Consider the following 24,592-nt stretch of genomic DNA (forward strand, 5'->3'; position numbering starts at 1 on the left):
AAAGTGAACCCCAAAAATGATCAAAAATGGCATTGTAACAGTTATTATCCACTGAATATGTCTCACACTAATGAAAATAAAAAAGTCTGGCAATATAAAACCACAATAGGCTATGGTTGACACGACGAACCTGTGTGCACTTATACATGAATATCACACTGTTCACAACAGTCACAATAACTTAACTGACTGTGGATGAGAACCCGCTTGTATTTGTATGAAAATAACGATGAATCGAGAACCTTCGAGATGTATCTGGAAGAGACTAGACAGCGCACTCAAACGAACTACTGCTTCAGCCATCTACCTGCGATGTTAGTACTAGCACTTAAGTACTGCTTGGCACTGGTAGATGACTGAAGAAGCACGTCTATTTAATATTTATTTTTATAGGATTTTATGTAAAGTATCAAATGCACAGTGTTCCTTGTGAATCTGGAAAGCATCTTACAATTTGGTAGCATGTGGCGGTGAATTTGAGCTGTGCAGCAGAAAGTGATTTTTAATCGGTGAATAGTTCGCTTTTTTCCCCGTTTTTCTACATTTTTGAGTGCTAAATTGTTTCTCTGAATACGAGTGTACTTCGGTGGTACCGTCGGAATCGAACGCATAACGGTGGAAGACAAAACGAAGCTAAGTTACTGTATTTAGTTATATTTCATTTTATTCAATTATATTTAGTACTTAAATGTTCTGATGCTTGTACTTTTTTTCCCTCTTATTTATTAATTGAATAATTATTAAAGATTACGCTACTCAGCAGTAAGGAATGATGGTGGATTCAGCAGCAGTCGCAAGTGGCGTAATGCCAAGTCCTCCGCCATTTAAGAACTCAATTATTAGCAATATCATAAGGGACTTTGCGGCATGTGTCTCGGGAATTACATATGTGGGTTGTTAAAAAGAGTGGAGAGTATATGTGTGCAAAATGCAGGCAGTTGGAGGAAATAAGTACATTAGATATATCGATAACCGACTTTGTTGCTCCAGGAACGGGGAATGAATGCAGGAAGACAAGTAGTGTGATAGGAGAAAATGAGAAAATAATAGTTGATAGTGTGGAAGGTGTGAGTGACTATGAAAGTTTAGGAGATAGTTTTGTTTGGGAGAGTGAATTTAGATTAAGAGTGACTGACCTGCAGAGGGAGATAGATGAGTTGAAAGAGGAGGTGGAATGTCTTGTGAATGAGAGCAGAAGTATGAAAGATAAGATTAGGAGAATGGAAGAGATAAATGCAAGGCGAATCAGAGTAGGAGAGAGAGAGAATTTAGGGAGTATGAGTGAGAGGTATGGGGGTGCTAGAAGAGGAGAGAATGGAAACAGTAGAAGAGAGGGAATGAGAGAGAGGTATGGGAATGTTAGCAGACGAGAGGATGGAAACAGTAGGAGAGACGGAATGAGAGAGAGATATGGAAGTGCTAGAAGAGGAGAGAATGGAAACGGTAGGAGAGATGGAATGAGAGAGAGGTATGGGAATGCTAGAAGACGAGAGGATGGAAACAGTAGTAGAAGAGACAGAATGAGAGAGGGATATGGAAGTGCTAGAAGTGGAGAAAATGGAAACAGTAGGAGAGAGGGGAATGAGAAAGATGTATGGGAGTGCTAGAAGAGGAGAGAATGGAAACAGTAGAAGAGAGAGGTATGGGAATGAAAGAAGAGGAGAGAATGGAAACAATAGGAGCGAGGGAATGGTAAGAGGTATAATGTATGGCGACTCAATGATCCGTGGTGTTCAAGATAGGATGCGTGAGGAGTGTTTGCCAGGAGGAACAATAGAAAGGGTGGCTATGGCAATTAAGAGAGGTGAAAGGGTGGATGAGATGATTGTGATGGTAGGAACGAATGACTTGAGTAGTAATGTAGGTCGGGCAGCAAGAGATATGAGATTTTTGCTTGAGACTGTACGGAAGAAGACAGAGAGAGGAAAAATAGTGTGCATGTTGCCTAGGTATGATAATGATGAACTGAGCAGAAGAGCAGTGATATTGAATGGCATAATAGTGAGAATATGTGACAAGAGAGGACTGGTATATGTGGATGCTTGGAGTGCGTTTGAGGAAAGAGAGGAATTGTATGCGAGAGACCACTTACATTTGAATGAGGAAGGACGTAGGCATCTGGAGAGATTGCTGTTCTGAACGAGTCAGTGTGTCCCAGGGAGGATGAGAGCAGGGGTGGCTTCTTGTGGAAATGGATACTTGGGAGAAGGAAGACGATGTCAGGTAGCACTGAGCCCAGTGGAGTCTAGAAGGGATAATGCTGGGTATAGAAACAATGGCATTTATATGCTTTATACTAATGCCAGGAGTATCCGGATTAAGGGAGAGGAATTGGTGGCGCATATAGCATTCAGCCTGGCCAAAAATTATTGCGATCACTGAGACGTGGTTGACAGAAGGGGATATAACAACAGGAATAGAAGTCGCTGGGTATAGCATTTTTCGTCAGGATAGGAGGGGAAAGCGTGGTGGTGGGGTACTGCTTATGATAAGTGATGACCTATATCCTCAAGAGTGGAGAATTTGGAAGGAAGTGAGACAAATGATTTTGAGAGCGTATGGTGTAAGGTAGAGGTAGGCAAGACAGGATATTTAGTGGGGTGTTGCTACAGACCCAGGAGCACAGAGGATGGGGACCAGGAGATGTTTAGACAGCTAAGTTTGGCAAGTGCAAGAAGAATGATTGTTATGGGAGATTTTAACTTCAGTAGTATAAATTGGAGAGAGGAAGATGCATGTAGCAATAGGGGAATGGAATTTCTAGAATTCTTGAGGGACAAATGTCTTAGGCAACATGTAACAGAGGGAACAAGAGGTTCAAAAGTTTTGGATTTGGTTATAGCATCAGAAGAGTTGATAATAACTGAGTTGATGTCTCTCCCACCAGTTGGAGAGAGTGACCATATGGTGTTGACTTGGAAAATGAATAGACATGCAGGAGTATCAAAGAGACGGGAACTTATGTGGAATTATAAGGCAGGTGATTATAATAGTCTTAGACGTCAACTTCGGGAAGTTTCATGGAGGCAGGAATTGGAAGGCCGGGATATCACTAGTGCGTGGGAAATTATGAAAGAATATTTGTTATCAGCAATGGTAAGTTGTATACCACGAGTGAAGAAGAGGATGCAATTTGGAGTAAAGTGGATGACAAACAATATTAAACAGGAATTGCATGCGAAAAAGAGGCTATGGAAGAGATATAAGGAGACAGGTGAAGAGATGCATGAGGAATATAAGACACAGGCCAGAAGAGTGACTAGTGTGGTAAGGAAAGCAAAACTGGAATATGATAGGAGATTGGCCCTAAGATCCAAAGAAAATCCTAGGGAATTTTTTAGCTATGTGGCCAGTAGGAGGAGAAATGACTGTGGAAGAATGATATTGTGGGATAAAAATGGGAATAGAGTGACTGATGCAGAGGACATAGTGGAATTGTTCAATGAACACTTTATTGGAGTATTTCATCCTAGTGGAGTCAGTTTTAATGCTAGAGGGATAGGACTGGTTCGAGGTCTGGAGGAGAGTGTGTTTCAGATACTAAGTACTCTGGATGGTATTTCACCACGAGTTTTGAGAGAATGTGCTAGGGAATTGACAGTGCCTTTAAAGTGGCTTTTCAATGAAAGTCTGGCTTTGGCAAAGGTGCCCAGGGAATGGAAGGAAGGTAAGATGGTGCCATTGCATAAGGGTGGTAACAGACTGGAAGTGTCTAATTATAGGCCAGTCTGTGTGTCATCAGTAGTTGTTAAGATCTTGGAGAAAGTAGTGAGGGACCATATACAGCATTGGGCAGATGAGGGTAATGTTATCTGTGAGAATCAACATGGATTTGTGAAAGGACGCTCTTGTTTTAGCAATATGCTAGCCTTTTATAATAAAGTTTCAAGAACATTAGATGAGGGAAAGGCATATATTGCAATTTTCTTAGACTTGGCGAAGGCATTTGACAGGGTGCCACATGATAAGCTGATATTTAAGTTGCAGCACATGGGTCTGGATGTCAGATTGGTCAACTGGATTCAGGATTGGCTGTCTGATAGGTATCAGAGAGTTGTGTATGGTGGAGCAGTTTCCAGGAGGCAGAGGGTTACAAGTGAGGTCCCACAGGGATCAGTACTAGGACCTATATTGTTTAACCTTTATATCAATGACATAGCCAGTGGATTGCAGGGGGATATTCAGTTGTTTGCGGATGGATGCGAAGCTGGGAAGGATTATTAGTAATAGTGCAGATGTGGGAGCCCTGCAAGAGGATTTAAATAAGCTAGATAGATGGGCAAATGAATGGGGGATGTCAGTTTAATGCAGCAAAATGTAAGGTCTTGAGGTTTGGGAAACATCGATGGGATGCTGTATACTCTATGTGAGGAATTGTACTGGAGGAAGTAGGGAAGACAAGAGATCTGGGGTTGATGATTGATAGAAACCTGAAGTTTAGGGGACATATTGCAAAGGTGGTGAAGGTAACACAGAGGATTGCTGCTATTATGAGAAGGACACTGACCTGCAGAGATAAGAGGGTTATCATTCCGTTGTATAAGTCTCTGATCAGACCACACTTGGACTATTGTTCTCAGATTTGGTCCCCAGGATTTGAAGGGGATAAATTAACTGTGGAAAGGATACAAAGACGGTTTCAGGACTGCACAAGGATAGTTATGAGGATCGGCTGAGAGAATGTGGACTGCAGAGTTTGGTGGATAGAAGGAGAGGTGATGTGATTGAGACTTTTAAATTGTTGAGAGGTAGTTACAGAGTTGACACTGGGGAGTTCTTTCGCTTGGTTGAACAGCGGGAAGGAGTGATGACAAGAGGCCATCCCTGGAAGTTACAAAAGGAAACTGTGAGCAAGAGGGTAAGGAGTGGTTTCTTTGTGTGGAGGATGGTTGAGCCATGGAATGCAGTGCCTGATGGAGTGGTGGGAGCGAGAATGGTCAGTGAGTTTAAAGAGTGGTATGATAGACTTTGTGTTTCTCAGGGGGGGGTGTCCTCCCCTCGATGAGTCTTGACAGACTTTATGTCTTAGGAAGGACCTCCCTCGATGAGTCTTTTGACTCCTTGGAGGCCTGAATAATAATAATAATAATAATTCTAAATACCGCAGTATAGCTCAGTGGCCTGTGGGCTTCATTTGAATTATTTTTTTTAATCGCGTTTTAATGTTAAGTAGTTATTTTTTCAATATGGCTGGCGGGCTATGGCAAATAGCTCACCTGGCCACAGGTGGTTTGCAGGCCATGTGTTGAAAACCCTTGGTGTACAGGATATAAGAGAGAATGGCGTAATTATGAGTGAGCAGGTGGTATTTGAGGAAATAATAACCTTGATGTCAATAAGGCGATAGGATTTGATAACTTATCACCACACATCTTAAGGGAATCTTCTAGGAAATTGTCAGTACCATTGGCATACCTGTTTAATAAAAGTATTACAACAGCACAGGTTCCAAGCAAGGGAGTGGAAGGAAGGTAAAATTGTTCCACTGCATAAAGGTGGTGATAAGGCTATAGCTTCAAATAATAGGCTGGTCTGTATATCTGCAGTTGTGGTGAAAGTACTGGAGAGATTGGTGAGAAGTAAGATACAAAAATGGGTTGATAAAGCAGTATTCTCTGTGGTTATCAGCATGGGTTTGTTAAGGGGAGATCATGTTACACTAAGTTACTTATATACTATAACAAGGTGACAAATACCTCGGACAAAGGAGATGCATATACAGTGGTGTACTTAGATTTTGCGAACACTTTTGATAGACTGCCACATGACAAGCTGTTAAATAAACTGAAACAGATGGGATTGAATAACAGACTTCTGAGTTGGATCAGTGACTGGCTGTCAAATACGTATCAGAAAGTTGTACGTGGAGATGCACTATCCCGAAAGAGGAAGTTCACTAGTGGTGTGCCCCAGGAGTTAGTTTTGGAGCCATTGTTGTTCAGTTTGTATGTTAATGATATTGGGATAGGTTTAACTAGTGATGTGCAGCTGTTTGCAGGTGATGCAAAACTGGGGAGAGGAATGAGGAAACAAGTGGATGTTATGGCCTTACAATAGGACTTGAATAGATTGAATGAATGGTCAGGTAAGAGGAACTGTTAGTTCAATGTTGCAAAGTGTAAGGTTTTGAGTAAGCAACGATGGGATAGAAAGTATAGGTAACCCTTGTATAACACGGATGTTAATTTCCATAGAAATGCTGTGTTATATAAATCACGTTATGCGAGACTCAGATCACATAGAAAAAGTAGGGTTATATTCCAAAATCGTTTTTTTTTTAAATTATATAAACAACAATGACATATCCAACAAAAAATATTTTTATTTAATTCAGGTAATTCATGTAAGTTAAGAAAACATATAAACTATGAAACGAATATATAGTATAAAATTATAATTTACAAATTGTAAGTAAACTTCATTGCACATAATGCATAAATGTTTTAGACAAAATAAAATAAAGTTCATATTTTATTCTTTCATAGCACGAGGATTTGTGGATTAGTTAATAAACATTGGTTTTTTCATAATCGCCCGATGCATTACTACAAAACAGTAGAGTAATTCTATCTTTGGAATCTTTGAATCCAGAGCTGATCTTCCATTTTTCAAAATATAGGTGCGTTTTTGTATTTTTTTTCCAATATAACCCAGATTCTTTTGCACTGAACACCCGGTCTGCACTATAAATGTTTATAAACTTTGAGAATTTTTGTTTAATAAGATTTCCATCCAAAGGAATTTTCTTTTGAGTGCAATCTTCTATCTAAATCATTAAATATTTCTCCATTTTTTCCATTAGAATATCATGTACACGAGCAATGCGCTGCACTTACCATTGAACCAGCAATAAACACTTTCTCGGATTTTATGTTAATTTTGTTTGATTGTTCGAATTGTTGATTAATTTAAATTCAAAGTCCTTGCAGCAACTGCAGATTTTTCCTCCATTTTTCGACTGATTTAAGATTTTAATCTTTTCTTCGAGTATGAATTTTCTTTTCAATGTTGGTTTTTCCCTTTTGTTGCAGTTTGTGGCCATTACTATAAAAATAATTTTTTTACATAAAAAAGCATTACATATTAATTATGTATGTAACTCACCAGAACACAAAGGCAATTTTCAACAATAAACACTTTACAAGGTAAACAATTGACATACATGCGTGCTAAAGGGTATTTCCCCTAATATAAATTCGCTACTTATAACTACATGCAGGATATGGGCATACACAAATTTAATGAAGATAAAATTTGATTTTTAAGTCGCAAGGTGAAAAACATATGAAAAGATAAAGGGTTACTATAATTGGTAGACCGTGTTTTTATCAAAACCTCGTTGTATAAGTACAAGGGTTACTACAATTTGTAGACCGCATTATATCGAAACTGCATTTTATAAGTACCATGTTATAAGTATCGAGTGCATTGTATAAGTACCGAGGGTCACCTGTATACACGGCGGGGAAACTTTAATGGAAGTAGAGGAGATGAGAGATCTAGGAGTGACGGTGAACAAGGATCTGAAATTCAGGGGCCACATTACACAAGTTGCGAAGATGTCACATCATATAGGGCAATGATGTGGAGGATCCTGACATGCAGAAATAGAGAGGTTATGATGCCACTGTATAAGGCCTTGATCAGGCTTCATATGGATTATTGTGCACAGATTTGGTCGCTGGGTTTCCATGGTGACGAGGATATGTTGGAAAGAGTCAAGAGAAGATTCTCAAAGGTGGTCAGTGGTCTTTGGAATGTGGAATACGAAGACAGATTTCATAGAATGAGAGAAGGGGTAGAAGAAGAGGCCATTGCTGGAATCTATATAAGGAGGGTTTGAGCAGAGGAGTGAGGAGTAGGTTCTTTGCATGGAGAGTGGTTGGTGAGTGGAATGCATTCCCTGAGTGTGTTGTGGGTGAAGACACATTGAATCAGTTTAAAACAGCACAGTTGGATGAGAATTGTGTACAATAGTGGTTACCTCCCATGATGAATCTCTGACTCCATGGAAGTCAAATGTTAATAATAATATGATTGAGACATATAAGCTAGTGAGAAGTTATCGGGTCGACATTGAAGAGATTTTTCATAGAATGAGAGAAGGGGGAGAACAAGAGGCCATTGCTGTCTGTATAAGGAGGGTTTGAGCAGAGGAGTGAGGAGTAGGTTCTTTGCATGGAGAGTGGTTGGTGAGTGGAATGCATTCCCTGATTGTGTTGTGGGTGTAGACACATTGAATCAGTTTAAAACAGCACAGTTGGATGAGAATTGTGTGCAATAGTGGTTACCTCCCATGATGAGTCTCTGACTCCATGGAAGTCAAATGTTAATAATAATACTGATGGTATTGGTTTGCAGGAAACTGATGAGGCTATGGACTTGGGGATAAAGGTGAACAAAGAGTTAAAGTTCAGAGGTGCAAAAGTTAAATAGCTCAACGAATTACTTGGATATTGAAAAACTAATAAGTAAAGATAAGTAAGTTATTATCCCCTTTTTTATAAGGCTATGATTTGGCCATATCTTGACTACTGTGCACAGATTTGGTTGTCTGGGTTTCTTGGGGACCAGGTGGTGGTCAAAAAGATTCAGAAACGAGTGATCAAGATGGTGACATGTCTGTGAATACTTCCTATGAGGATAGGCAGAAAAGCGGGGCACATAATAGAAACTTTCAAGATATTAAAGAGGTTTCAGAAAATTGATGGAAGCAAAATTTTTCAATATATGACAAACAGTCCGAGAAGTAAGGGCCATACGTGGAAGTTGTGTAAGAGTATGGTTGGTGGAGGGGGTGCAGACCAGATATTTTGCATAAAGAGTGGTGGGTGAGTGGAATGGATTGCCAGAATTGGGTTGTGAGTTCCCTGATGGTAAATGGATTCAAGGAGAGGTATGATAAAATTTATGTGTATCACAGGTGATTTGGGTCTCCTGCAATAAGTCACTGGACTCCACGGAGATGCTGTAAATAATAATAATAATGTTTAACACCTGAATGCATTCCTATATAAGTGAGTCACTCCTATGTAGTGAAACAACACAGGTGTAAAATGGATGAATAGTGAAATTAATATGTAACCTAGAGAAACAGACATTATGGAAGCATCATAAGATGGAAAGCAATAATCAGTTATTACATGAATAATATAAAGGTCAAGCCACGAAGGTGACTTACGTTAAAGATACCAAGCAATTTTATAAGCTAGGTTTTAATCCTTTTTTCCCAAGTAAGCAAACAGACAAGTAAGTCAAGTTTGTGCCTGCAAGTAGTGCAAGTCTGAGGCAACTCGTGGTAAAGTGGAGTAAGCTCCAATCACTTTCCTTAGTATTTTCCCCTAATGCAAAGCAGCATTAGGGGAAAATACTAAGCATAGCATAAAATAACATAGCATCATACATCACCTTGCGGAGATGTATGATGCTATGCATTAAAGGTAAGGACCACTACCCAGACTGGTTTCGACCTTTATTGAGGTCTCATCAGTGGGAGCCAGACCATAAAAATGCCAAGGGTGAAGTACTTAGTTGGTAAGGAAAGCACAGTATAATTTTTCTTGCCAATCAAGCTAAGTAAAATTACAGAGATTTTCTTTTGGCACATGGTCAGCAGAAAAAAGAAAATTATGAAAAGCTGCATTATGTTACTTGACAGAAATAGTAAAACACGTAATCAAACATAAATTAAAGATACCAAGAAATTATATACTTCGTTTAATCCTTTATCCAAGTGTAAGCAAACAAGTTTGCACCTGAACTATTTTCAGGACTGGGGCAACTCATATATAGAAGCTTATGACTTCACATCACTTGCCTTAGTATCCCATAATGCAAAGCACATATCCTTACAGGTATGTATAAAGCTATGTATCCTTATGGGTATGTATAAAGCTATGCATTATGGGAAGAGTCACTACCTAGACTGGTTTCAACCTTTAATGAGTTCTTGTCAGTGGGAGCCAAACCCAGAGGTGATACCAAGGTTGAAGTAATGCAGAAGTCATATTTTCATATACTAGTTGCCAAAAGGTGTCACACCATATTATTAGAATACTCTGGATTAGAGATGGTTGTTGGAAGTTTTCCACTTGGTTATACTATAAATTAAAGATACCAAGAAATTATATACTTGGTTTAATCCTTTATCCACGTGTAAGCAAAAATAGTTCAGGGGCAAACTTGTTTGCTTCCACTTGGATGAAGGATTAACCAAGTATATAATTTCTTGGTAAATTTTTATAGTATAACCAAGTGGGAAAACTTCCAACAAGTTATCAAATACTTGAGTGGATATATTTAATGCACAAATTTCATCTTGATAAGAGCAATTTCATCAAATGCTTGAGTGATGAGATGTGTAAGGAAATGGTAGAAACTGAGTATGAGGTAAATGAAGAATTAAATAAGCTCAATGTTAATAAGGTTCTTCTCCACTACTACCGAGCTTCTACTATAAATCAACTACATCAGCGCCATCTACTGCCCACCACCACCACAACAAGTATTTTTTGTCAGTAAATTGCATGTGTTCTGAAGGGCCGATTTGTCTGTATGCGGACAAATTTTCTCGAGTTTCTGGGAGAAAAAACCCTGCTACGTCCGTATGAGATCGGCTAACTCACCTTCAATTGAAAAAGTCCATATAAAGATTCCTCCTGTTATGGCGGGAATTGAATTCAGGTCTTTTCCAATTGAAGGGCGCAACGTACTGTCGTTCTTCCAATTGCGCTACGGAGGTGCTTAATTTTAGGAGGTGATACAATTTTATCACATTTGACTTACATGGGATATGGTAATTAGATTGGAGAGAGAGAGAGTTGAGTAATTGCTAATAGATTAGGTAAATATAATGGTAATCATCTGCATATAAATCTAGATATAAAGGGCATTACATTTATTTATGAAAACCAGCTGTGTGATAAGGGAGAGGAGATTATGGCATTGACAAAGTTGAGTGGATCCAAAACTGAAGATAAGTAAAATGCTGAAGGAATAGAAAAAGGAATATACAGCATTTTCAGAAAAGGAAAAAAAAAATGGGGGGGGGGCAGATTTTAATGAGACCACATGCTGGCATGTTTTACTCTGGGGATAGCATTACCAATCTACAACCTACAGGTGCTCACCGTAGCATGGATAATTGAGATAGATATTTTCAACATCTGATCTGAGACCAACAACCTGCTTAAGTACTTAAGCAGATTGTTGGTCTCACACCCCACCCACAACAGGTTTAAAACCTGTTGTGGGTGGGATGTAATTAAAAAGGATTAAATCTTAAATATAATATCTTGGTATCTTTAATTTATTAAAATTATAATACTAATAGAAACATTATTCATAATTAAAATGAGTGCTTTAAAATAAATATGAAAAATATTATCAGAGACAGATAGGAAAAATTTTAAATTACCATATGGAAGGATGTTAGCAGTGTATGGGTGATAGTCAAGGGTTACTTGGAGGAAGCAATATCAGATTGCATACTCAAGGGCAGGAGGGTTAATCACCCTCCTGGCATGGATGAGTAGTATCATTAAGCAGCAGCTACAAAAAAACAAAATGCTGTGGAGGATATTATAAGAAGAGGGGATGATCAGCAAGCTCATGAGCAGTACAAAGATTAGGTAAGAAAGGTGACCAGGCATGGTAAAGAAGGCAAAATCAGATTATGAGAAGAAATTAGCTGAGTAGGACAAAGGAAATCTAAAAGAATTAATTTTTATGTGGTAAGTAAGACAAAGAGTGACTATGGAGAATAACTTTAACAAATGCTGATGGCAGAGATGTGACAGAAGCAAATAAAATACTTGAGCTACTGAGTTGAATTGAGGTTACTACCATGAGAGATGTGAGAACAGAGATGGATGAACTGGAGATTCTCAGGATATTGCAGAAATCTCAATGTAAATACAGCAATGGAATTAAATGGGATACCAACTCTCGTTTTGTGAGAATGTGCATGTTAACTAGCAATGCAGCTGACTAGGCTTTTAATTTAAGTCTCAGTTCTGGAAGAATTGCAAGGTAAGTAGAAAGAGGGCAAAATAATTTCTTTGCATAAAGGAGAATTTAAGATTTGTAGCAGCAAAATAAAGACCAATCAGTATCTCAGGAGTGGTAGTAAAAGAATCGGAAAAGTTGGTCAAAAAATTCAGGAATGGGTGGATAAGAATATGATACTCTATGAGGGGCAACATGGCTTGTGAAGGGCCAGTCTTGCTTTAGTAATTTATTAAACTAGAAACTTGGTTTGTAAACAAGAGAAGAGTAATAACTCTGGTAATTTTAATTATGGTAGTATAGAAAAGAATGAAGAGATAGCATTTTGGGAATAAGGAAATTCAATTTCTCGAGTTCTTGAGAGATAACTGTTTCAGGCAGTATGTAAAGGAGTTGCATGCGAGGAGCAAGAGTTTTAGATATGATCATTTCATCAGAGGATGTTATTGTGAGTGGGGTTTGCACCTCTCTCCAGTTGGTGAGAGTGATTGTGAAGTAATCACCTGGGTTGTGGCTAGCCATATAAAGACTTCTGTAAGGAAAGGATATATGTGGAAGTACAATGTTGGTGATTATGACAAGCTTAGGAGACGGCGTGGAACTATAGCATGAAATGAGGAGTTGAGTAGTAAAGAAATAAATGCTACTTGGGAACTGACAAAGAAATACATAACAACGTCAATGTGTGAATCTATTCTGAAAGTCAAAAGGCTGAATGAGCAGGTTAAGCATGAAATCGGGAAAAAGAAGGTACTTTGGAGGCAGCACAAGATGAATAATGGTAATAATCAGTTGAACGAAGAGTATACAGAGCAGGCTAGAAGAGTAACTCAGTTGGTAAGAATAACAAACATGCAGAATCAGCAGAAATTAGCAAATCAGATGAAGAAAAACCCTTGGGAGTTTTTAAGATATGTGGCAAATAGAAGGAAGAATGATTATGGTAAGATGATGTTAATGGATGAAAGTGGAAAATTGATAACTGCTGCAGAAGACATAGTCAAGGTATTCAGTGAGCAGTTCATCAGGGAGCTTCATCCTCAGTGTGAAATCAGAAGCTCAAGTGCAGAGGACGAAATGAGAGAACACTTAATGGTGAACGAGCAAGAGGTGTATGTGGAGTTAAGTAAGCTAGATGTCAATAAGGTAATATAGACGATGACATATCACCACGTCTTAAGAGAATGTTCTAAGGAGTTAGCATTAGCCTTGGTCTACCTGTTTAACAAGTCTTGCAACAGCACAAGTCCCAAAGGAGTGGAAGGAAGACAAAAATGTTCCACTTTACAAAAGTGATGATAATGCTAAGACAGCAAATTATAGGCTGATCTGTATATCTGGAGTAGCTAAAGTATTGGAGAGTGATAGATGTGGAATTCATGCAGCTGCTAAGAGATAAATCAATATCTGAATGTATACCTAGAGTCAGAAGGATAAATTAGGTAGGAGTTAGATGGATGAATAGCTTCAATAAGCAGAAGTTGCACAAAAAGAAAAAGTGGTGGAGAGAGATCATAAAGAAAAAAGTGATCAGCATGCCCATGAACAGTATTAAGGGACAGGTAAGAAGATAAGGCCAAAATTAATTATGAGAGAAAGCTAGTTGATGAGGCCAAAAGAAACCATCCTTCTATGGAAGGATGACTGAAGATTGGGAGGTAACAGAACCAATCTAAACAGCTGAATTACTGAGTGAGCATTTTCAGGGGTGTGCTATCTAGATGGTGATATTGCAATGTCAGATGTGACATTGAGTGATAGGAAAATAGAGGGTGAAGAAATGGAGGTGCTTAAAATATTGAAGAACCAAGTATGAAAACAGCCATGGGAATACATAGCACATTGGCCTGTCTATTATGAAATGTGCAAGGGAATTATCAGCTCCTCTGACCAAGCTGCTTAATTTAAGCCTCAGTATTGAGAGGGTGCCAATGGAGTGGAAAGAGGAAAAAATAGTTCCACTGCATAAAGAAGGCTCCAAGACAGAAGTAACAAATTACAGGTCAATCAGCATCTCAAGAGTGGTGATTAAGGAATTAGAGAAACTGGTTAACGACAGAATTCAGGACTGTGTGGATAGGAATATAATACTCTATAAGAGATAACATGCTTTTATGAAGGTATGTTGGATAAGGGAAATGGCTACTCAGTGATATTGCTAGACTTTGCAAAAGCATCTGACAAGATTCCACATAGAACTCTATTGCATAAATTAGAACAAATGGGGATGGATATGAGGCTGGTGATTTGGATTAGAGGGTGGTTGATGGGCAGATATCAGTTTAATTTGTATATCAATGATACAGGAAATGATCTGACTGATTTCAGACTGCAAAAAGATCTGGACTTTCAGATTCTGTGGGAATGAAGAAGTGTGGAGAGGATCCAGAGAGTGATAAAACTGTGGAAGATCCGTGGAATGCTTCCTATGAGAATAGCTGATGATCTATAGCCGGGGTTTTAACCTTTTTTTATCTTATGGCACACTAAAACAAAATGCTAAAATTCTACAGCACACCATTCAAGTATTATGAAATATATCGACTGTTTCAAATAACGACAAAACCCATCGTAACTCACTTTATGAACCAACTCTCTTTTTGTAACATCTCTTTGAAACCCCATTTATTTATGACACCTTGTAATGAAATACAAAAGAATAAACAAAGTTATTTATGACAGTAATTAATTATTTTTTTCTAATATACATACATGTAACAAGTATTTTTTTTAATCAATGAGACACCTGAGCTTGGTGTTGTTTCATTATGTACCTTGTGTGAGGTTGGATTGTAGATAGGCATATCATCAAATATTCTTCCAAGGTTTCAAGCCACAAGCTATTCTTGTTTTTTATAGTGTTCATGGCAGAAAAACCAGCTTCACACAAATATGAAGTGGAGAAAGGAAGAAGTGCTTCAATTGCCTTTTCTGCGATAATGGAATATTCACTTCGAAGAAACAACCAAAATGAAATAGTATCTGTTGCCGAATGTTTAAGTTTTAATCTTCAGTCATTCCTTATTTCCTTTAGCTTGTCATCAACTGATACACACTTAAAACAAACGGATCTCTTACCAAATCTAAGGATGATACATCAAATGATTGTAGATAGGCATACCCTCAAATCTTCTTTCAAGGTTTCAAGCTACAAGCTATTCTTGTTTTTTATAGTGTTCATTGCAGAAAAGCCAGCTTCACACAAATATGAAGTGGAGAAAGGAAGAAGTGCTTCAATTGCCTTTTCTGCAATAATGAGATATTCACTTCGAAGAGACAACCAAAATGAAATAGTATCTATTGCCGAATGTTTAAGTTTTAATCTTCTGTCATTCCTTATTTCCTTTAGCTTGTCACCTTCTGCAGTGTTTAAATTTGCCAACTGACATGCACTTAAAACAAACGGATCTCTTACCAAATCTAAGGATGATACATCAAATGAGAGAAAATATTTTTCAATATTTTTGCTAAGCAATATTAAACTTTATAAAATCAGATCTATAAGATTTTTATCCACTCTGTAACTTTTTGTCAGCTCAAACATTTCTGTTGTGTTTTCTATTCTGATTCTTTCTTCTCAAAAAGCATTAATTTTTTTTTGAAAGCATTAATTTTGTTGGTGCAAGTAAGAATATTTTCATGATTTCCTTCCATACTTTTATTAAGGGTGTTCAAAGCTTGGAAAAAATCAGTAAGGAATGCAACCTTATTGCACCACAGCTCATTGGTAATAAAATCAGCTAACTCAGATTGTTAAGTTGTCAAAAAAGTTGTAAAGCTACTCTTTTAGCTCATAGAACCTTGAAAGAACTTGTCCTTGAGATAATCACCTCACTTTTGTATGCATTAGCAGCTGTGTGTGAGAAGTTTCCATTGAGGAACATTGTACTGCGAACAATCTCGATTGTAATGGTCTACTTTTTGACATAATTAATGATTTTGACCTTCTTGTCTAGTACTCTTGTCAGCACAGGTACTAATGATTTTGAAACTAATACTTTTCTGTGTAGAAAACAATGAGTAAAAACAATTCTGGGGTTCTTTTGTTGAGCCAGTGTGACAAATACTTTTACACTTCCAGACATAGAGCGAGCACCATCTGTACAAATATTAATACATGAATGCCAGGACAAATTGTGAGAATTAAAATAATTATCAACAACATCAAACATGTCTTGGTCCTTTATTGTTTCTAAAAGTGGTTGGTAAAATAAAAACTCTTCTATGATATCTATATTATAAACAAATCTACTGAATTGTATAAATAAAGTGGATATTAGATCCAGCATTATTTCAAAGCCGAACATAGAAACTATGAAAGTTTCGTAAAAATAAGTTGACCAGAGAGCTTATGGAAATACATTCATTGGCATTAGAAAACATAAATGCTGCCCAAGCAGCTATATATTTGCTTTCTATTAGTCCATTATGATAAGGTTTCACTGGCCTGACAGCTGTTTAAGTAAAAATTAGGCGATCTCCCAGACTACTCCCTATGAGTGACTGAAAGATCGTCCCACTCAGCGTTGGTTCTCAGTGACAGGCTCACCCTACCACTGAGCAGAAACATTCATATTCCAGGGAAAAGCACCCACCAACACGGCCCCAATAGAGGCCCTGCCAGAAAATGCCAATCCCCAGAGACTCAAATTGCTCTCTCAAGGTAAAACTCTCCACTCACTCCCCCCAAAATCTTAAGCCCTCACTCAGCAGGAGCCAGGCCCAGAAGAAATAAGGGAGAAACCATAAGAGAGCAAAAACTCCACTCCCAGATCTCTCATCTCTTCCACCTCCTTCAAAAGTTTCCTATTAATTATATACCCTGCATCCCAACCTTGCCTACCAAATTTCAAGATCACACTTTGCATCATTAAAACTGATAGCTTCACTCATTTGCCTACTCACACAGTCTATTTAGATCCTCCTGCAAGGCTGTAATATCTGCTCTACTTCTCATACTTCTTCCAACTTTACATCATCAACAAACAGAAGTACATCTCCAGATAAGCCAGTTCCAATGTCATTAACATACAAGTTAAACAATAATGGTCCAAAAACATATCCCTGTGGCACTCTACTAGCAACATTCCTCTTTCAGGATACCACTCCTCCATACACAACTGACTAATACCTATCTGAAAGCTAATCAGCTATCCAACTCATTAGTCTGTTATCTTATTCCATCTGTTTTGATTTAGCAACTGGCTTGTAATGTGGCAGTCTATCAGAGAATCTTTGGAAAATTCAAGTGTTCCACTGTATAAGCATCTCCTTTATACAGTGAATTTGTAACCTTGTTATACATAAGCAGATTGATAAGAATGACCTCCCCCTAACAAACCCATGCTGATGATCATAAAGAATGCTGCTATTATGAACCCATTTCTGAATCCTAGTAATCACAAACGTCTCTACCTTAACAGCTCCAGACACATTGATTTCCCTATAATTTGTAGCCTGTCATTGTTCCTCTCCCCCTTTGAAGTGGAACAATTCTACCCAACTTCCATTCCTTCAGAACTCATGCTGTTGCAAGACTTGTGTTATACAGGTGTGCCAAAGGTGCCATTAATTCCCTAGATCATTCCATAAAGACATGTGGCAATATACTTACTGTCCAGTCCTCCTGCTCACTCACTGCCACACCTTCTCTAAACTCCAGCTTCACATGATGTCACCTTCACCAGGATGAAAAAACACTGATAAACTGCTGCTCGCTGGATCCTTTAACTATATCCTCCTCACTGGGTTCCAATCTGCCAGTGTCATCAACTAGCATCATTCTTCTACAGTAATTTTTTTCTTTTACTTGCTACATATCAAAAGAATTCACTAGGATTTTTCTTAGCTTGACTGGCTAATTTTGTTTCAAACTTTACCTTTGCTATCTTTACCAACTTAGTGTCACCATCCTGGTCACATCCACAAAACATCCATTCTTTGTACTCATTGTACAACTGATCATCACAAACATCCATTTTGTTGTCTCCATAGTGCCTCCTCCTTCTTCTTCTTCCAGATTTCATGCTTAATCTTTTTATTCATCTATTTTACTCCTACCTTATTTAGCCTTTTCACCTTTAGAATACACACAAATATTGCTACAGCTTAATAGCTCTTTATCAATATTCAAGCAGCATCTGTCTTCTTTCAACTCAATTCCTCTTTCCAGCTTGCAACTATCTCCAAAGCTTTCATAATAAATAATGAAAGAACTTTACCTTTGCTATCTTTACCAACTTAGTGTCACTCTCCTGGTCACATCCACAAAACATCCATTCTTTGTACTCATTGTACAACTGATCATCACAAACATCCATTTTGTTGTCTCCATAGTGCCTCCTCCTTCTTCTTCTTCCAGATTTCATGCTTAATCTTTTTATTCATCTATTTTACTCCTACCTTATTTAGCCTTTTCACCTTTAGAATACACACAAATATTGCTACAGCTTAATAGCTCTTTATCAATATTCAAGCAGCATCTGTCTTCTTTCAACTCAATTCCTCTTTCCAGCTTGCAACTATCTCCAAAGCTTTCATAATAAATAATCGCTACAAACCAGGTGATCACTTCATGGTCACTCTCATCAATCAACCATTAGACACTCTATTCACGATCACATCCTCTTACGATATAACCAGATCTAAGACACTTAACCATCGTGTCTTCTGTTACATATTGCCTAGGGTTGTTGTCTCTTAGGCCTTTGAGAAACTCATTCTCTTATTCCCTATAGACATGCAGTCTTCTTTTACGAGGGTGGTCTGAAAAGTTCTCTGCCTCGACCATAGATCCAATACTATCTTAAGAGATTTTTTTTTCTAAGTTGGTACATCTGGCATAAGCATCCATGTGAAATTACAAGTCATTCTATCAAGTAGTTTGTTTTATACAGTTGTCTGAAGCAAAAGTGTTGTCAGTATCCCTTGAAATGGATAAAATAAAGTATCGCGCAGTTATAAAATTCTTTGTAAGAGAAGGTTTAACGCCAAAAGAAATTCATTTGAAGTTCATAAAAGTTTATGGGCACCCTTCTCCTTCGTTTTCAACAATTAAAAAATAGGCTGCTGAGTTTAAACATGACTGTACCAGCCTTGAAGATGATCCAAGTAAAGGGCATCCAAAAAGTATAACAACACCAGAAATCATTGATCAAGTGCACGATATGGTTTTGGATGACCTGTGAGTCAAAGTGCATGAAATTGCTTAGACTATAGGCATTTCAAAAGAACATGTAGGACATATTTTGCATAAAGAATTGCAAATGAAAATGATTTGCGCAAGATGGGTGCCATGCTCGCTCACAGCAGATCAAAAATGCACTTCCATGAAAATCTCTGAACAGTGCTTGAAGCATTTAAACAAGAATAAACCTGATTTTGTGCATCAATTTATTACTATGGATGAGACTTGGATTCACCATTACACACCAGAATCCAAACCGCAGTCAAAACAGTGGACATAAGCTGGTTGTTCAGCACCAAAGTCAGTTCCATCAGCAGTCATAGCATTCATGTTTTGGGATGCTAAAGACATTTTGTTTATTAATTATCTTGAAAAGGGTAAAACAATAACCGGGGAATATTATTCCAATCTTTTAACCAGACTAGACGAAAAAATTTGTGAGAAAAGACCCAGTTTGCAGAAGAAAAAAAATCATCTTTCATCAATACAATGCATCTGTCCACATCGCAATGGGAAAATTAAGGGATCTACACACTGAATTGTTGGAACATCCACCCTATTCCCTGGATTTGGCTTCCTCTGACCTCTATCTCTTCCCAAAACTAAAACTCTTCCTCCTGGTCCGCGTTTTTCTTCGAATCAAGAGGCAATTGTAGCTGTGGAGGGGTATTTTGCAGATCTTACTGAGAACTACTACAGGAATGGGATAATGGTGCTGGAGCAACACTGAAATAAATGTATTAGTCTTAAGGGAGATTATGTTGAAAAATAAAAATAATGTTTAAATTATAAATCGTTTTTTGACTGTTAGGCCGAGAACTTTACAGACCACCCTTGTATATTAAAATCACACTTTGGAAATATGCCAGCCTGGTTGGCCGAGTGGTTAGTGTATCCGCTCTCCAGCCAAAAGGTTGCGGGTTCGAATCCCGCTGTAGGCATGGATGTTTGCGATTGTCTGTGAAAATACTAGTGGTGGTGGTCGGAGGTAGATGGCGTTGGTGTAGATGATGAAGGTAGTTGTTGGTGGTGGATTGGTGAAGACTGAGAGTTGTAGAGTAATGTCCTCCCTCGATGAGTCTTTGGACTCCCTGGAGGTGTTATGTAATAATAATAATATAAACAATATCTCCTGTTAATGGACAAGGGGAAACAAGGTGATATGATAGAGACGTTTAAGTTAGTGTGGGGATTTTATTGAATAAATACAAAGGGAGTAAGGTGAAGAATTTTTATTACAAAAGTTTTTATTACAGAATGATTATTACAAATATTCCTCTTGTGTTGTCTCCACCAATCGTTGGAAAGGGTGTAAAGGAGTACATATTTTATGTGGAGAATTGTGGGCAAAACGAACTGATTACCAGAATATGTTTGCAAGGCAGGGAAGGAGTGTTAAGTATTTATTTTAAGGTTCAATATGATAAATATGTTGTCAGTTGAATGAACCTCCCATGAGGTCTGCTGACTCCATGGAGGGTGTGATGATAAATAATAATAAGAAATCATAGTGGGTGACTAGATTGGTAAAAATTGAACCTTTTTCCCTTTTCTCCTTATTTTCTGCATTTTATATATGTATAACAAGATTATTTAAATTAAGGGGATATTTAATCCCATATTATTTAGATTTCTGTTTCAGTAAAAAAAAAAGATATTTAGCATTAATAATGCCAGAATTGTATTCATTCTTATAAAAATAAATAAAGTATCTCTTAAATATGTAATTTTTCTCATATGCAATATACGAGTAGACATGTTATTAGGAATATCTCCCCATTTAGGACTGTTCTGAAAATGTTGAGTCACATGGCCCAGTTTGTATATAAGTAAATCAGGCAAACAAGCATATGATGGTTGTATTGTTTTGTAAAAGGCATGACTTAAGTGACTGAGTATGGTATGATTGTTTGTGCCAGACATGCTGATGCCAGTACCTCATAAACGTCTACTCCTCTTGGCTTTTTGTGCATGACAGGGTGCAAGATGTATAAGGAGTGGCATAATAACAAGACAACTTCAAGCCAACAGCTCATTAATGCACAAGGTCAGAGAAGTGTTTGGCAAGGATTGTGAAATGTGACAGAAGGGAAACAACCAGTCAATTGACAACTCAGTACAACAGTGGTATTCAGAACATTATCTCAGAGCACACTGCACACTGTCTTAGATAGGGTACAGGAGTGGATGCCATCCCAGGTCCCAATGCTGTCAACTAAGACTAGGAAAATGCAGCTTAACGAGTCCCAGTTTATACTGTATATGCTGATGACAGAACCAGAATGTGGAAGCAACAACATAAAGACTTGGACCCTTTCTGCCAAGTAGTAACATTGCCAATGATCACATTCACTCATTCGTGGCCTGCAATTTGCCCATTGTCAAATGGATACTTCAAGCAAGACAATGCGCCATGCCACAATGAAAAAGTGTAGCATGATGAAGTGGTTCAAGGAACATTGCAGCGAGTTCCCTTCAGCAGCAATGTACCACCATTCAATATGCAACAGTTGGATGATGCCATTATGGCAGCATGAGCAAACAACCCAGAGGAATGTTTTAGACACTTAATTGAATCAATGCCACAGAGAATACAGGTTGTTCTTAAGGAAATAGGAGTTCCACTCATTATTAAATGCGGTTTCAAATAAAGTGATCACTCAGTGTAATAAATGGACTGACCCAAGTCTAAAAAGTGCTACTGCTCCAGAGCAATACACAGTTGTTTCAGAAATAGGGAAAAATTACACTTTTAATTCCCACAATATTTCTATAAATACATTTGTGCTGATTCAAGTGAATATACTGTACATCACACATTTATATAGAGCATAACTAAAAAAAGCAGCAAATTTTAATTTGTGCCATTTTACTCATCAAGAAAAAGCATGATCCAAAGTAGATCTCAGATATTGTCTTATCATCATCATATATTCCCAAGATGATGGACAAGTGAGTCTTTATCAAACAAGAAGAACTCTAGCTGTTACCTGTATCACTTCAACACTAATAGATATTCAAATAAACAACTGGTTGCATTATTAGTTAGTGCTCATTAAGTGATTTTTATCCTATTTAACAGTTTCAATGGCTACATTTATTGATGCCAAACAAGGAAATTGGAATTTCCTTGTTTGGTACCAAGAAATGCAGTTTTGGTATAATCTGTTCCTGTGTCTCTAAACTTTAAATCTTCAAAACTGATAAAGTCAGAACCTATAGCACTAGATTCTGATGTTCTTGAAGATGTGTAGGTAATATTTTATCAAGAAAAGGTGCAATCCCAAAATTTTGAAAAATCCTATGAGTTTATGCTATACCAATATTCAATAAAAAATATATCAAAACATGATAATATGCACTTACTAGTATACTTTCAAATCTGGAATTCAGAACAGCAAGAGACAAGAAATGTCTACAAGGCTTTTTTTAAACATTACTTAATTTATTATGATAATTTACTTCAATTATTCACTAACATAATTACTTAATTTTGTAATGAATTTTTAGGGGGAAGGGAACACCTCTAATTCCAGTTCTTTTCCTCTTCATCCGACTATTGAGGGTCTAAGTTATTACGAAACAAATGTCATTAGGAATCGTGAAGATAAAAAGTGGATTAATGCTTTCAATAAACATTATTAAGCAATACAAATTAAGAATCAGCTAAGAAGTTTGAACATATATTCCTATTAACAACAGTTTAACTACAAATGTTATTAATCATGTCAATGGAAAAAGTTCTTATTCATGTTGGACTGTCAACTTACCCGATTATCAGGATGTACTTTTAATGAAAGTATCTTAAAAACTACAATAAACTCTTTATAAAATAGCACTTGCTACTTGTTTTATCACTCTTTTGGGTTTGTTTACAATAACACTAAAGTATTCGTGCAGCTTTTAGTCACATCATGCAAATATTAAAAGTGACAATTATCAGCTTCATGACATTTGATAATTGAATGGGAGACGATGAATGCTTTTCATTAGTATATATAACTGCTGAAATTTTGTTTAGTGGCAGAAAACGTTACGCAATTACATGTCCGCCATTTTATACACCACCTGAAACACCTGTTTAGGAACAAACGTAGCTTTTAACGTAAACAACCTATACCCGGTGGTTCACCTACTTGACTGGGATTACTCGGCTACTGTATATACATGTTTCGTAGACTTCATAATTGTCTGCTTATAGGGAACAATTATAAAACCCAAAGTAACAGCTGTAATTAGTTACTACTGCTGGCTTTAAGTAGCAAGCAGCATGCGCTAAATCTAATGCAATACATAATACGCCGCGTTCTAGATGGTATGCCAATAAGTTGTCATGGCAACAAGCAACAGGAAGTAGCGTCATAACCTTACTAAACACGCTCAGAACACCATGGGTACTGCGCATGCGTTGCAATTATGGATTTAAATTAAAGAGAAAGACGTATCAGCTTTTATTAATTCTGATTTAGTGGAGCACAAGTGAACTGCTGTCTTATTATTATTATTATTATATTAAGAATAATTTACACTTCAAAATAATTGTAACTAATTATGTATCACCAGACATAAATTACAAATTTTGCCTATTCCAGTGCAAGCATCAGAGGGATACCTTTCAAAATTGTTGTTTGGTGCCCTTTAATACAGTAATAGTAATAGTGCTGAGAACCATCTGCCCCTGCATTGGGGAAGAAAGCAAACAACCAAAACAAAATCTTTCGTTAAACCAAATTGCAGATACAAATGTCTTGTTTATTTTTTTTTCCTAATATTTAAATATCCTTATAAAGTTTTCCAAATTTGTTTGAATGCCTGATTATTATTTTTTTGTTTATTCAACTTTACACTGGTTCAGCGTTAAAAAAAGAAAAACATCTTTGATCATGTTCTAAGTATGCTAATTATTTTACTATTTTATTTTATTTTTTAAATAAAACAACTTCATGAAAGGTTTTATAAAATGTCTTATAAAAGTGAAGGATTCAGTTAAAATATTTTATGTTATTTACGAATTTGATATTAAATAAATTAGAAAAACATCATTAAATAAATAATAAAAATAGAGACCGACAAAATTTTCCATTTCTCTTTTCGTATCCATTACTTTTAAAGTGCAAGCTGGCCTTGTATAAAGGTGTACAATGGAGAATCTTAATAACTTCCAGCGAGAATTTTTTTCTGCACTGATTGCATTACAAATACCCATCGAATCAACTGTGGGTGCAATTATTATTATTATTATTATACAGTTTTCTCCATGCAGTCAGAAGCCTCATTGCGGGAGATCCATTATTCACACACTAGCCATTATTCACAAAGTACCTATCACACCTCTCCTTAAACTCACTCACTGACGAAGCACTCACAACCACCTCAGGTAATCGATTCACTCCCCCCCCC

At 37.2% G+C, this 24,592-nt stretch overlaps 1 protein-coding gene across 4 annotated transcripts in view; it reads right to left on the reverse strand.

Annotated features, from left to right (window-relative positions):
• Positions 1–24,592, reverse strand: part of LOC150102312 (cyclin-dependent kinase-like 4) — a 296,960-nt gene that overhangs the window by 207,116 nt on the left and 65,252 nt on the right. Inside the window, exon 1 of one of the 4 annotated variants that reach the window (XM_090399041.1) lies at positions 22,963–23,413. The exons of the other annotated variants lie outside the window; for them this stretch is intronic. The gene's annotated coding sequence lies outside the window, so the exon portion shown is untranslated. Of the gene's footprint in view, positions 1–22,962; positions 23,414–24,592 lie in introns of those variants that run through there. 4 annotated transcript variants of the gene reach the window in all.

This window comes from Typopeltis vanoorti, chromosome 10 (assembly GCF_054136105.1).
Source record: "Typopeltis vanoorti isolate ZY-2024b chromosome 10, IOZ_Tvanoo_1.0, whole genome shotgun sequence".
NCBI lineage: Eukaryota > Metazoa > Arthropoda > Arachnida > Uropygi > Thelyphonidae > Typopeltis > Typopeltis vanoorti.